Genomic DNA, 13090 nt, shown 5'->3' on the forward strand with positions numbered 1-13090 from the left:
AAGATAATTCGACAAATTGACACCATCAAATCATTCAGGGAAGTTGCCAAAGTACAGATTCTATATTTTCTGATTTCACCTCTTAAAATAGAAAAAAGTTGACCAATCTTTATAAAACTAGGTATGACTAAAGCTTAGTAGCTTATGAGACTGCTTACAAATTTCATGGCAATAGGATATATATTACAGACTGTAATTTCTGTGCTGCCGTTTTATTTTCCACTCTATTCGGTCCGGTCTTTTTTCTTAGGGTATCATGACTTATTTTACATAAATCATCATCAAGATTGACATGACAAAATGAAATAAAGTCTGCAAACTTATTAGATTTATCTTAAATATTTGGAGTAATTAATTTCTTCAATGTAGCTCTCTTACTTCGTATGTCTAATATGTATGTTTTAGAGCGTGATAATCTCTGTACTTTCTCATTCCAGCAGTTAAATGCTTGCCAAAGGGGGTATCTATTTGGTTGTGTTTGATGTAAAATAATGCAGCAAAGACCGGTTCAAAGTTTGTATCTCTGATATCTGTTCGCAAATGAGAAAGAGAGTCCACATTCTCTTTTCATTGAATTACCCTTGCAACCATCCTCTGAGGAGTCTGTAGGTCGTCTTTTGCTAGGCAAAATTTCTGTCTGTATCAAACAAACGGATTTTAAGTGGCTGTCCCAAAATTTCCTACCCTAATATTTGCCCCGGAAAATAAATCAATTATTTACCCTACATACCTAATGCATTTTAAATTAGTAAATCCAACAACCTGTAATTGGATCCGAAACTAAATTGAAATGTGACCACAAATCGTACATAAAATAATTATAGCTTGAAAACTTCAGGAATTAGTTGCTCACACCCTTTGTGAGACAGACAAGCCAGGACAAAGCTCATTTTTTTTTATCTATCACATCAACATATATAATATACACATCTAACACCCCAGTTAGCCCTCATAACACCCTAGTCAAGCATTTGTGACATTCAAGTCGTACACAATCAACTATATAATACATAAAGGCATCATATCTTTGTAATACTTGTTCTATTGTATCTATCACACCTACATATATAATGTCTAAATCTAACACCCATGTCATGCCCTCGTCACACCCTAGTCAGGCATTTATGACATGCTAGTCATACACAATCAACTATATAATACATACAGGCAACATATCTTTGAAAAAATTGTTCTATTGTATCTATCACACCTTCATTTATAATGTCTTCATCAAACACCCCAGTCTTGCCCTTGTAACACCCTATATAGCTAGGCAGGCATTTGTGACATCCTAGTCATTTATAATGTCTTCATCTTACACCCATGTCATGCCTTCGTCACACCCTAGTCAGGCATTATGACATTCTAGTCATACACAATCAACTATATAATACATACAGACAACATATCTTTGTAATAATTGTTCTATTGTATCTATCACACCTTCATTTATAATGTCTTCATCTAACACCCCAGTCATGCCCTTGTAACACCCTAGTCAGGCATTTTTGACATATTAGTCATTTATAATGTCTTCATCTAACACCCCAGTCATTCCCTTGTAACACCCTAGTCTGGCATTTGTGACATCCTAGTTAAACACAATCAACTATATAATACATACAGACATCATATCTTTGTAATAATTATTCTATTATATCTATCACACCTACATATATAATATATACATCTAACACCCAACTCATGCCCTTTAATACACCCTAGTCAGGCATTTGTGACATCCTAGTCATACACAATCAACTATTTAATACAAACAGACATCATAGCTTCGTAACAATTGTTCTATTGTATCTATCACACCTACATATATAATATATATATCTAACACCCCAGTCATGCCCTCTTAGCACCATAGTCAGGCATTTGTGACATTCTAGTCATACACAATCAACTATATAATACATACAGACATCATAGCTTTGTAATAATTGTTCTATTGTATCTATCACACCTACATACATGTATATATTGGGATTAAAGATAAACGCATCCAAAACAAAAGTAATGCGGATGAACACCAATGAAGTTAAATGAGAAAGACCTAGAGGATGTCGATACCTTCACTTACCTAGGAGGAATAGTTACAACAAAAGGTGGCTGTGACAATGATATTGACAACAGGTTCAAGAAAGCTAAAGGCCAATTTAGCAGGTTAAGAAAAATCTGGAGATCATCGGTACTGTCATTTAAAACAAAGGTCAGATTATTTAACAGCTTAGTCATATCAGTTCTACTGTATGGATGTGAAGAAACTTGGACAACAACTGAACAAGAAACGAAGAAATTAAACACCTTTCAAAATAGATGTCTTAGACAGATAATGAAAATAAGATGGCCCAATACAATTTCAAATGAAAACCTCCTCATAAGAGCTGGAACAAAGAAGCTAAGCGATGATGTAATAGAACGGAATCGGAGATGGATTGGCCATGTACTTAGGATGGATGCCAACAATATATGTTCAGTTTCACTGACATGGAAACCAGAGGGAAAAAGGAAAGTTGAACGTCCCAAAACCACATGGAGACGGACTGTAGAGACAGAACGAACATCAATTGGATGGAACAGCTGGACTTCAGCAAGAACAGTAGCTAAAGACGGTGTGAGATGGAAACAATATATCAGGGCCATAAATGCCGACCGGCATGAAGAGGATAGGTGAGGTGACCTGAAGTATTCTATAGTATCTATCACACCTTCATTTATAATGTCTTCATCTAACACCCCAGTCATACACCTATAGCACCCAAGTCAGGCATTTTGGACATCCTAGTCATACGCAATCAACTATACAATACATACAGACATCATATCTTTGTAATAATTGTTCTATTGTATCTATCACACCTTCATTTATAATGTCTTCATCAAACACCCCAGTCATGCCCTTATAACACCCTAGTCAGGCATTTTTGACATATTAGTCATTTATAATGTCTTCATCTAACACCCCAGTCATTCCCTTGTAACACCCTAGTCTGGCATTTGTGACATCCTAGTTAAACACAATCAACTATATAATACATACAGACATCATATCTTTGTAATAATTATTCTATTATATCTATCACACCTACATATATAATATATACATCTAACACCCAACTCATGCCCTTTAATACACCCTAGTCAGGCATTTGTGACATCCTAGTCATACACAATCAACTATTTAATACAAACAGACATCATAGCTTCGTAACAATTGTTCTATTGTATCTATCACACCTACATATATAATATATATATCTAACACCCCAGTCATGCCCTCTTAGCACCATAGTCAGGCATTTGTGACATTCTAGTCATACACAATCAACTATATAATACATACAGACATCATAGCTTTGTAATAATTGTTCTATTGTATCTATCACACCTACATACATGTATATATTGGGATTAAAGATAAACGCATCCAAAACAAAAGTAATGCGGATGAACACCAATGAAGTTAAATGAGAAAGACCTAGAGAATGTCGATACCTTCACTTACCTAGGAGGAATAGTTACAACAAAAGGTGGCTGTGACAATGATATTGACAACAGGTTCAAGAAAGCTAAAGGCCAATTTAGCAGGTTAAGAAAAATCTGGAGATCATCGGTACTGTCATTTAAAACAAAGGTCAGATTATTTAACAGCTTAGTCATATCAGTTCTACTGTATGGATGTGAAGAAACTTGGACAACAACTGAACAAGAAACGAAGAAATTAAACACCTTTCAAAATAGATGTCTTAGACAGATAATGAAAATAAGATGGCCCAATACAATTTCAAATGAAAACCTCCTCATAAGAGCTGGAACAAAGAAGCTAAGCGATGATGTAATAGAACGGAATCGGAGATGGATTGGCCATGTACTTAGGATGGATGCCAACAATATATGTTCAGTTTCACTGACATGGAAACCAGAGGGAAAAAGGAAAGTTGAACGTGCCAAAACCACCTGGAGACGGACTGTAGAGACAGAACGAACATCAATTGGATGGAACAGCTGGACTTCAGCAAGAACAGTAGCTAAAGACGGTGTGAGATGACAACAATATATCAGGGCCATAAATGCCGACCGGCATGAAGAGGATAGGTGAGGTGACCTGAAGTATTCTATAGTATCTATCACACCTTCATTTATAATGTCTTCATCTAACACCCCAGTCATACACCTATAGCACCCTAGTCAGGCATTTTGGACATCCTAGTCATACGCAATCAACTATACAATACATACAGACATCATATCTTTGTAATAATTGTTCTATTGTATCTATCACACCTTCATTTATAATGTCTTCATCAAACACCCCAGTCATGCCCTTATAACACCCTAGTCAGGCATTTGTGACATCCTAGTCGTACACAATTAACTATACAATACATACAGACGTCATATCTTTGTAATAATTGTTCTATTGTATCTATCACACCTACATATATAAGGTCTACATCTAACATCCCAGTTATGCCCTCATAACACCATAGTCAGGCATTTTTGACACACTCAACTATATAATACAAACAGACATCAAATCTTTGTAATAATTGTTCTATTGTATCTATCACACCTACATATATAAGGTCTACATCTAACACCCCAGTCATGCCCTCATAGCACCCTAGTCAGGCGTTTGGGACATCCTAGTCATACACAATCAACTATATAATACAAACAGACATCAAATCTTTGTAATAATTGTTCTATTGTATCTATCACACCTACATATATAAGGTCTACATCTAACACCCCAGTCATGCCCTCATAGCACCCTAGTCAGGCGTTTGTGACATCATAGTCACACACAATTAACTTTATAATACATACAGACATCATATCTTTGTAATAATCATTCTATTGTATCTATCACACCTACATATATAATGTCTAAATCTAACACCCCAGTTAGCCCCCATAACACCCTAGTCAAGCATTTGTGACATTCAAGTCGTACACAATCAACTATATAATACATAAAGGCATCATATCTTTGTAATAATTGTTCTATTGTATCTATCACACCTACATATATAATGTCTAAATCTAACACCCATGTCATGCCCTCGTCACACCCTAATCAGGCATTTATGACATGCTAGTCATACACAATCAACTATATTATACATACAGGCAACATATCTTTGAAAAAATTGTTCTATTGTATCTATCACACCTTCATTTATAATGTCTTCATCAAACACCCCAGTCTTGCCGTTGTAACACCCTATATAGCTAGGCAGGCATTTGTGACATCCTAGTCATTTATAATGTCTTCATCTTACACCCATGTCATGCCTTCGTCACACCCTAGTCAGGCATTATGACATTCTAGTCATACACAATCAACTATATAATACATACAGACAACATATCTTTGTAATAATTGTTCTATTGTATCTATCACACCTTCATTTATAATGTCTTCATCTAACACCCCAGTCATGCCCTTGTAACACCCTAGTCAGGCATTTTTGACATATTAGTCATTTATAATGTCTTCATCTAACACCCCAGTCATTCCCTTGTAACACCCTAGTCTGGCATTTGTGACATCCTAGTTAAACACAATCAACTATATAATACATACAGACATCATATCTTTGTAATAATTATTCTATTATATCTATCACACCTACATATATAATATATACATCTAACACCCAACTCATGCCCTTTAATACACCCTAGTCAGGCATTTGTGACATCCTAGTCATACACAATCAACTATTTAATACAAACAGACATCATAGCTTCGTAACAATTGTTCTATTGTATCTATCACACCTACATATATAATATATATATCTAACACCCCAGTCATGCCCTCTTAGCACCATAGTCAGGCATTTGTGACATTCTAGTCATACACAATCAACTATATAATACATACAGACATCATAGCTTTGTAATAATTGTTCTATTGTATCTATCACACCTACATACATGTATATATTGGGATTAAAGATAAACGCATCCAAAACAAAAGTAATGCGGATGAACACCAATGAAGTTAAATGAGAAAGACCTAGAGGATGTCGATACCTTCACTTACCTAGGAGGAATAGTTACAACAAAAGGTGGCTGTGACAATGATATTGACAACAGGTTCAAGAAAGCTAAAGGCCAATTTAGCAGGTTAAGAAAAATCTGGAGATCATCGGTACTGTCATTTAAAACAAAGGTCAGATTATTTAACAGCTTAGTCATATCAGTTCTACTGTATGGATGTGAAGAAACTTGGACAACAACTGAACAAGAAACGAAGAAATTAAACACCTTTCAAAATAGATGTCTTAGACAGATATTGAAAATAAGATGGCCCAATACAATTTCAAATGAAAACCTCCTCATAAGAGCTGGAACAAAGAAGCTAAGCGATGATGTAATAGAACGGAATCGGAGATGGATTGGCCATGTACTTAGGATGGATGCCAACAATATATGTTCAGTTTCACTGACATGGAAACCAGAGGGAAAAAGGAAAGTTGAACGTCCCAAAACCACCTGGAGACGGACTGTAGAGACAGAACGAACATCAATTGGATGGAACAGCTGGACTTCAGCAAGAACAGTAGCTAAAGACGGTGTGAGATGGAAACAATATATCAGGGCCATAAATGCCGACCGGCATGAAGAGGATAGGTGAGGTGACCTGAAGTATTCTATAGTATCTATCACACCTTCATTTATAATGTCTTCATCTAACACCCCAGTCATACACCTATAGCACCCTAGTCAGGCATTTTGGACATCCTAGTCATACGCAATCAACTATACAATACATACAGACATCATATCTTTGTAATAATTGTTCTATTGTATCTATCACACCTTCATTTATAATGTCTTCATCAAACACCCCAGTCATGCCCTTATAACACCCTAGTCAGGCATTTGTGACATCCTAGTCGTACACAATTAACTATACAATACATACAGACGTCATATCTTTGTAATAATTGTTCTATTGTATCTATCACACCTACATATATAAGGTCTACATCTAACATCCCAGTTATGCCCTCATAACACCATAGTCAGGCATTTTTGACACACTCAACTATATAATACAAACAGACATCAAATCTTTGTAATAATTGTTCTATTGTATCTATCACACCTACAGATATAAGGTCTACATCTAACACCCCAGTCATGCCCTCATAGCACCCTAGTCAGGCGTTTGGGACATCCTAGTCATACACAATCAACTATACAAAACATACAGACATCATATCTTTGTAATAATTGTTCTATTGTATCTATCACACCTTCATTTAATTGATAATGTCTTCATCTAACACCCCAGTCATGCCCTTGTAACACCCTAGTCTGGCATTTGTGACATCATAGTCACACACAATTAACTTTATAATACATGCAGACATCATATCTTTGTAATAATCATTCTATTGTATCTATCACACCTTCATTTATAATGTCTTTATCTAACACCCCAGTCATGCCCTTGTAACACCCTAGTCATGCATTTGTGACATCCAAGTCATGCCCTTGTAACACCCTAGTCATGCATTTGTCATTTATCTTCATCTAACACCCCAGGCATGCCCTCATAACATTTAACACATTGTTAGTCCATGTTTTTATTTTCGTCTTTGCCTCACTCTAAGCTGATCTATTTTCAAGTCCCAAAGAATTCAGTTCTAACGGATAAAGTTTGATGATTGGTCTAGATATCAAACCAGTTTTTGTTTGAGTTATTGCTGATCGTGAAAGTCATCTTTGCCGTGAAATAATTTGTCAATGATCGCCAAAGTCCAATTTACTCTTGATACCTAGTCCTGAATCTGAACTACATCCCCGACTTTAATGTTCTTTGTGTTTCGATCTGTGTATCGGTAATGTTCCCTGAGCAAATTTTTGTATTCCTGCTTTCATCTTTTTATGTAGTTTTTTTTTAAAGAATTAATGAAAGAAACTTCGATTGTCTAGCCAGTTACTGATTCATTAGTAGTGTTTTTGGTTCCTGGTTGTAACAGTCTTCAAGGCCGTTATACTGTAGCGTCTTGGTCCGTTTTCAATATAATAAATGTGAAGGAGTAAGGGGTTCGTCGTCCGTTCGATCAATGAGTAAACTTTCTAGTTCAGTAATTATCTTTTTGAGTGTTTTATTGTCCATACGTGCTCGTCCTTGTACTTTTTTTCGTTATTTCTCTCAATCTCTCCCACCATCGGCCGAACAGAATTGTTCCATAAGAATTAAGCTATTCGGTTCCATATGATAATTTTGATAAATGTTCAGTTTCTTATGCTCTCGCATCATGCAAATCATTTACAAATACTGAACGTGATGCATGAAAGAAGTCTAACAAAGCTCTTTGTTGATTAAAGCTCGAAATAATATTGTCAACATTAAAGTCTTTTAGGATAAACGGAGAGAAAGTTGCTCCAAGTTATACTGACTTGAATCTGTTTGCGGTTTGTTGACTACAGGGGCGGATTTAGGCGGGGGCGTGGAGGGCGTGCGTCCCCCTAAAATTTGCAAAGCATGGGTTGTCCTCAGCTCAATAAATTGGCAATCCTCGGGTGACTCCGCTTCTCTCCTTCTATGACGAGGTACGGAATCGGCCGAGTTGTGACGATTGTATTTATATATAGTATCTGAACAGACGACGAATATTAATGTCGTCGCATTGCATCTGTTTTAACATTCAAAGAAGTATATAAAACAGTAAGTTTAACAGAATCAACGTGATTACTAATAAACTGACCTACGGTTCATTTATAAGTTCTATAAATATATTATACTTCATCGCGGTACTCACTGTTTTTGGTGAAAAAATATCATAGGCTTTTAGCAGTTCAAGTAAAACTATGTGACATGGTAGTTGGGGATTTTATAAACAATTTCTTTGATAATTGAAGTTCAAAAACAACCCTACCTCACTTTCCCATGAAGTAGGCGAAAGTGCCCTATCCGCGGTTGGGTTGCCGGTTATTTTATTATGCATGTTATGGCACGGCCAAGAAAACAGTCCTGTTTAAATTCTGAATAATGAAAGATAGGAATACTGGTTCAAGCGAAAGGTTCGTTTATTAATTTGTATCATTGTTTAACATCTCTGTATGATATAAATTTATGTTTCTCACTTTCAACCTGTAAAGTTTGCCGAAGCATGCATAAACGGTGAAGGCCCCCAACCCGTACTATCGTATTACATAGGATCCCACGAAAATAAACATATCTTCGCAAGGACCTCATTCTGATTTTACAGGTTTGCGGTAGATAAAAAGTTTGACACGACCTCCGGAAATAGAAGAAAAGAAAAATTAAGAAAAGACAATTAAAATTCGCTGGCAAAAGTAAAAATTCCTGTTTTCAAAATCTTATATTGGTCGCAGAGCTATTATTGAGTCAATGAATAGAAGCTCGCAGATTTCTTGTTAATTATTATAGTGATTGCAGATTGTCAAGGTAGGATTTATGCGGGTTTAGCTTGAAACTTAAATTTCTCGCTAATTTTACCACAAAATATTTATTTCTCACCACGCTTGGCAAGATATCTACATTGCACCCTCTCTAGAAGAATATTTCAATATTTTCGATAATAATACCTCCAAAAAAATTTCGCCTCGAACCGCTCGGCAGAAATTTAAGTTTGCGCCCCCCATAACCGAAAATCCTGGATCCGCCCCTGGACTATTTGGGTCATCCGGGTTACTAAGCTAAAAGAATATGGTAACATCACGATCCTCTTCATCCAACCCATATTAAGAAAGGCTTTTTCTATATCTGTCGACACGGCGTATTTGTGCATTATAAATCAGAAAAAAATTCCAGTTAAATCATTAAAGTTTGGCCAAAGATCCATCAAACAATCATTTAAGCTTAGACTAACAGGTGAAGGTTTGCAGCTGCAGTCAAATACAATTCTAATTGGCGTGGTTGACGACTTTTTTACGGAAATGATGGTGCGGTATGGAATGAACATTTGTTTTGGTTGATCGTTCATCAACTCTCTCGATAAATCCACGTTTTTCTTGTACATTTATAATTTTCCCGTTTTTCTGTAAAAGTATAAGATCACGACTAAGACGCTTAATGACATTTTCTGTTCTCCGTTATGCAATACTTCTGTTGTCTTGTGAGGTGTAGTGTTCCTCCTTACAAGGTAACTTAGCAACATATCTTTCTGTTTCCGTATGGAAACCTTTAAAATTTGATTCATATACATCTTTGAATTGTCTGTTTTCCGATTTGTTGTCGTATTATTTATACTAAAATTGAGAATGGAAATGGGGAATATGTCAAAGAGACAACAACCCAACTATAGAAAATACAACCACAGAAGGTCACCAACAGGTCTTCAATGTAGCGAGAAATTCCCGCACCAGGAGGCGTCCTTCAGCTGGTCCTTAAACAAATATATACTAGTTCAGTGATAATGAACGCCTTACTAATTTCCAAATTGTACACAAGAAACTAAAATAAAATAATACAAGACTAACAAAGGCCAGAGGCTCCTGACTTGGGACAGGCGCAAAAATGTGGCGGGGTTAAACATGTTTGTGAGATCTCAACCCTCTCCCTATACCTCTAGCCAATGTAGAAAAGTAAACGCATAACAATACGTACATTAAAATTCAGTTCAAGAGAAGTCCGAGTCTGATGTCAGAAGATGTAACCAAAGAAATTAAACAAAATGACAATAATACATTAATAACAACAGACTACTAGCAGTTAACTGACATGCCAGCTCCAGACTTCATTTAAACTGACTGAAAGATTATGATTTCATCATATGAACATCAGGTACAATCCTTCCCGTTAGGGGTTTAGTATCATATCATCATAACATATATAAGAAGAACATAACCCGTGTCATGCCAACAACTGGTTTTTGAATAAATGTGTTTAGTTCCGATGCAAAGACCCTATAAGTGAATCAATATTAACGCCAAAATATGCAATCTTTAATGACCTGACAACAGTATCGTAACTATATCCCTTCTTAATAAGTCTATTCAAAGGTTTTGTTAGTTTCTGAGGTGAATACTGACACCTTTGTGCTTTTTAAAGAATATTTCCATAAATAATTGGATGTGAAATACCTGAACGTATAAGAAGTCTGCATGTTGAACTATATTTACGAATAATGTTCTTATACCGATGATAAAATTTAGTAAATGTTTTGACTAGTTTGTGATATCGAAAACCCTGGTGTTATAATTTTTCAGTTATACATAAATTTCTCTCGTTAAAATCTAAAACATTGTTACATACACGAGCGAATCGTACAAGTTGAGATATATAAACACCATAAGATGGTGACAAGGGAACGTCACCATCTAAAAATGGATAATTAACGATAGGAAATGAAAAATCATCTCTTTTATCATAAATTTTAGTAGTAGGCTTTCCGTAAGTGATATAGATATCAAGATCGAGGAAAGGGCAGTAGTCATTGTTAGTATTAGCTTTATTTAAAGTAAGTTCAACAGGATAAATTTCTTTAATATACATACTGAAGTCGTCATTATTAAGAGCCAAAATATCATTCAAATATCTAAAAGTATTATTATATTTGTTGATCAGATGTTGTTTCGATGGGTCTTTGCTTATTTTTTTCATAAATTGTAACTCATAGCAATACAAAAACAGGTCCGCAATAAGTGGTGCACAGTTAGTCCCCATTGGAATTCCAATAACCTGACGATATACGGAATCCCCAAAGTGGACAAAAATGTTATCTAGTAAAAATTCAAGGGCATATATAGTATCAAAGCATGTCCAATTGACATAGTTTTTTTGTTTATTGCTACTAACAAATGACCTAAAAGAGTTTGAACATATATATTCACATTCTGACTTTTTAAATGCCCATTCAATTAGGTGTGTGAATATTTTCTTAATGAGAATGTGAGGGAATGTGGTATACAGGGTAGAAAAATCAAAACTTTGAACAGATTCCAAATCACCAATATAAGTATGCAATTTATCAAGTACTTCCAACGAGTTCTTTACACTCCAAAAGTAATTAATTCCACTGTTTTCGAAGGCCTTATTTGAACAATTTATTATCAGGTTTTTAATTGTACCAAGTGTGCTGGTAAGAAGAATAGACAATTTAGTAGTGGAACAATGGCTTGAAGACGAAATAAATCTATATTTGTAAGGTGTTTTGTGAAGCTTCGGAAGCCAAAAATAGTTGGGACTTTCATTGTATTTGGCTCTGCTTGTAAAGCGGTAGCTAAAAGTTTATGTTTGTTACAGATGTCATTTTCTGAAATAGGAGTCAGTTGGAATGTTGGTGAATTGGTGATTTCTTTTTTCAGAACCGCAATGTAAAATTTACGTCAAACAATAATAATATTATTAGCAGCTTTATCGGCCGGGACAAAAACAAATTCCTTGGCAAGTTAATAATAATAAATAATAAAATTCTTTATTTAACCAAGGTAACACATTTAACAATTACATGTTAATTTTTCATGAGGCCTTCAAAAACTATTAATACAAATAGAAAACGGACAAAAATACATACAAAATAAAATACATAATACAGTTAAATATACACATAGCAGCTTAAATATTGAAAAAGCACATTATATGAATTCAGTAGAAGAAGAGATATGCATTAGTTTCATGCATCTTTATTCTGTTCAGTTAGAAAATAGTTTGAACAGTTGGTCTTAAATGTATCTAAATTATTTATTTCTTTAATATTATTTGGTAAATTATTCCAGGTAATAAGACCAGAATATTTAAATGTTCTTTTAAAAAAATCAGAATTGGGTCTTGGTATGTCATTCTTTCATTCTCTAATAATGTCATTCTTTCATATTCTTTTAGTTTATATTTGATACGAGAAATAGGTTTATTGTGGTTATTTTTAATAGTAAAATGTTCTTTAAAATGTTGAATACGTATATCAACTATTTTCATCACTGAATTAAAAAAAGAGTCCAAAGATTTTTTGTCAGCTTTTTTCCCGTTTTATCCATTTGATACAGTAAGTATGGAGTGAGTCGTGGATGATATTACGACACTCATTCCAATTTGTAATTGACAGGGGACGATATTTAGGTCCTTTACTGAGGAATGATTTTAACTGTC

This window comes from Mytilus galloprovincialis, chromosome 12, assembly GCF_965363235.1.
Source record: "Mytilus galloprovincialis chromosome 12, xbMytGall1.hap1.1, whole genome shotgun sequence".
Taxonomy (NCBI): Eukaryota; Metazoa; Mollusca; class Bivalvia; order Mytilida; family Mytilidae; genus Mytilus; species Mytilus galloprovincialis.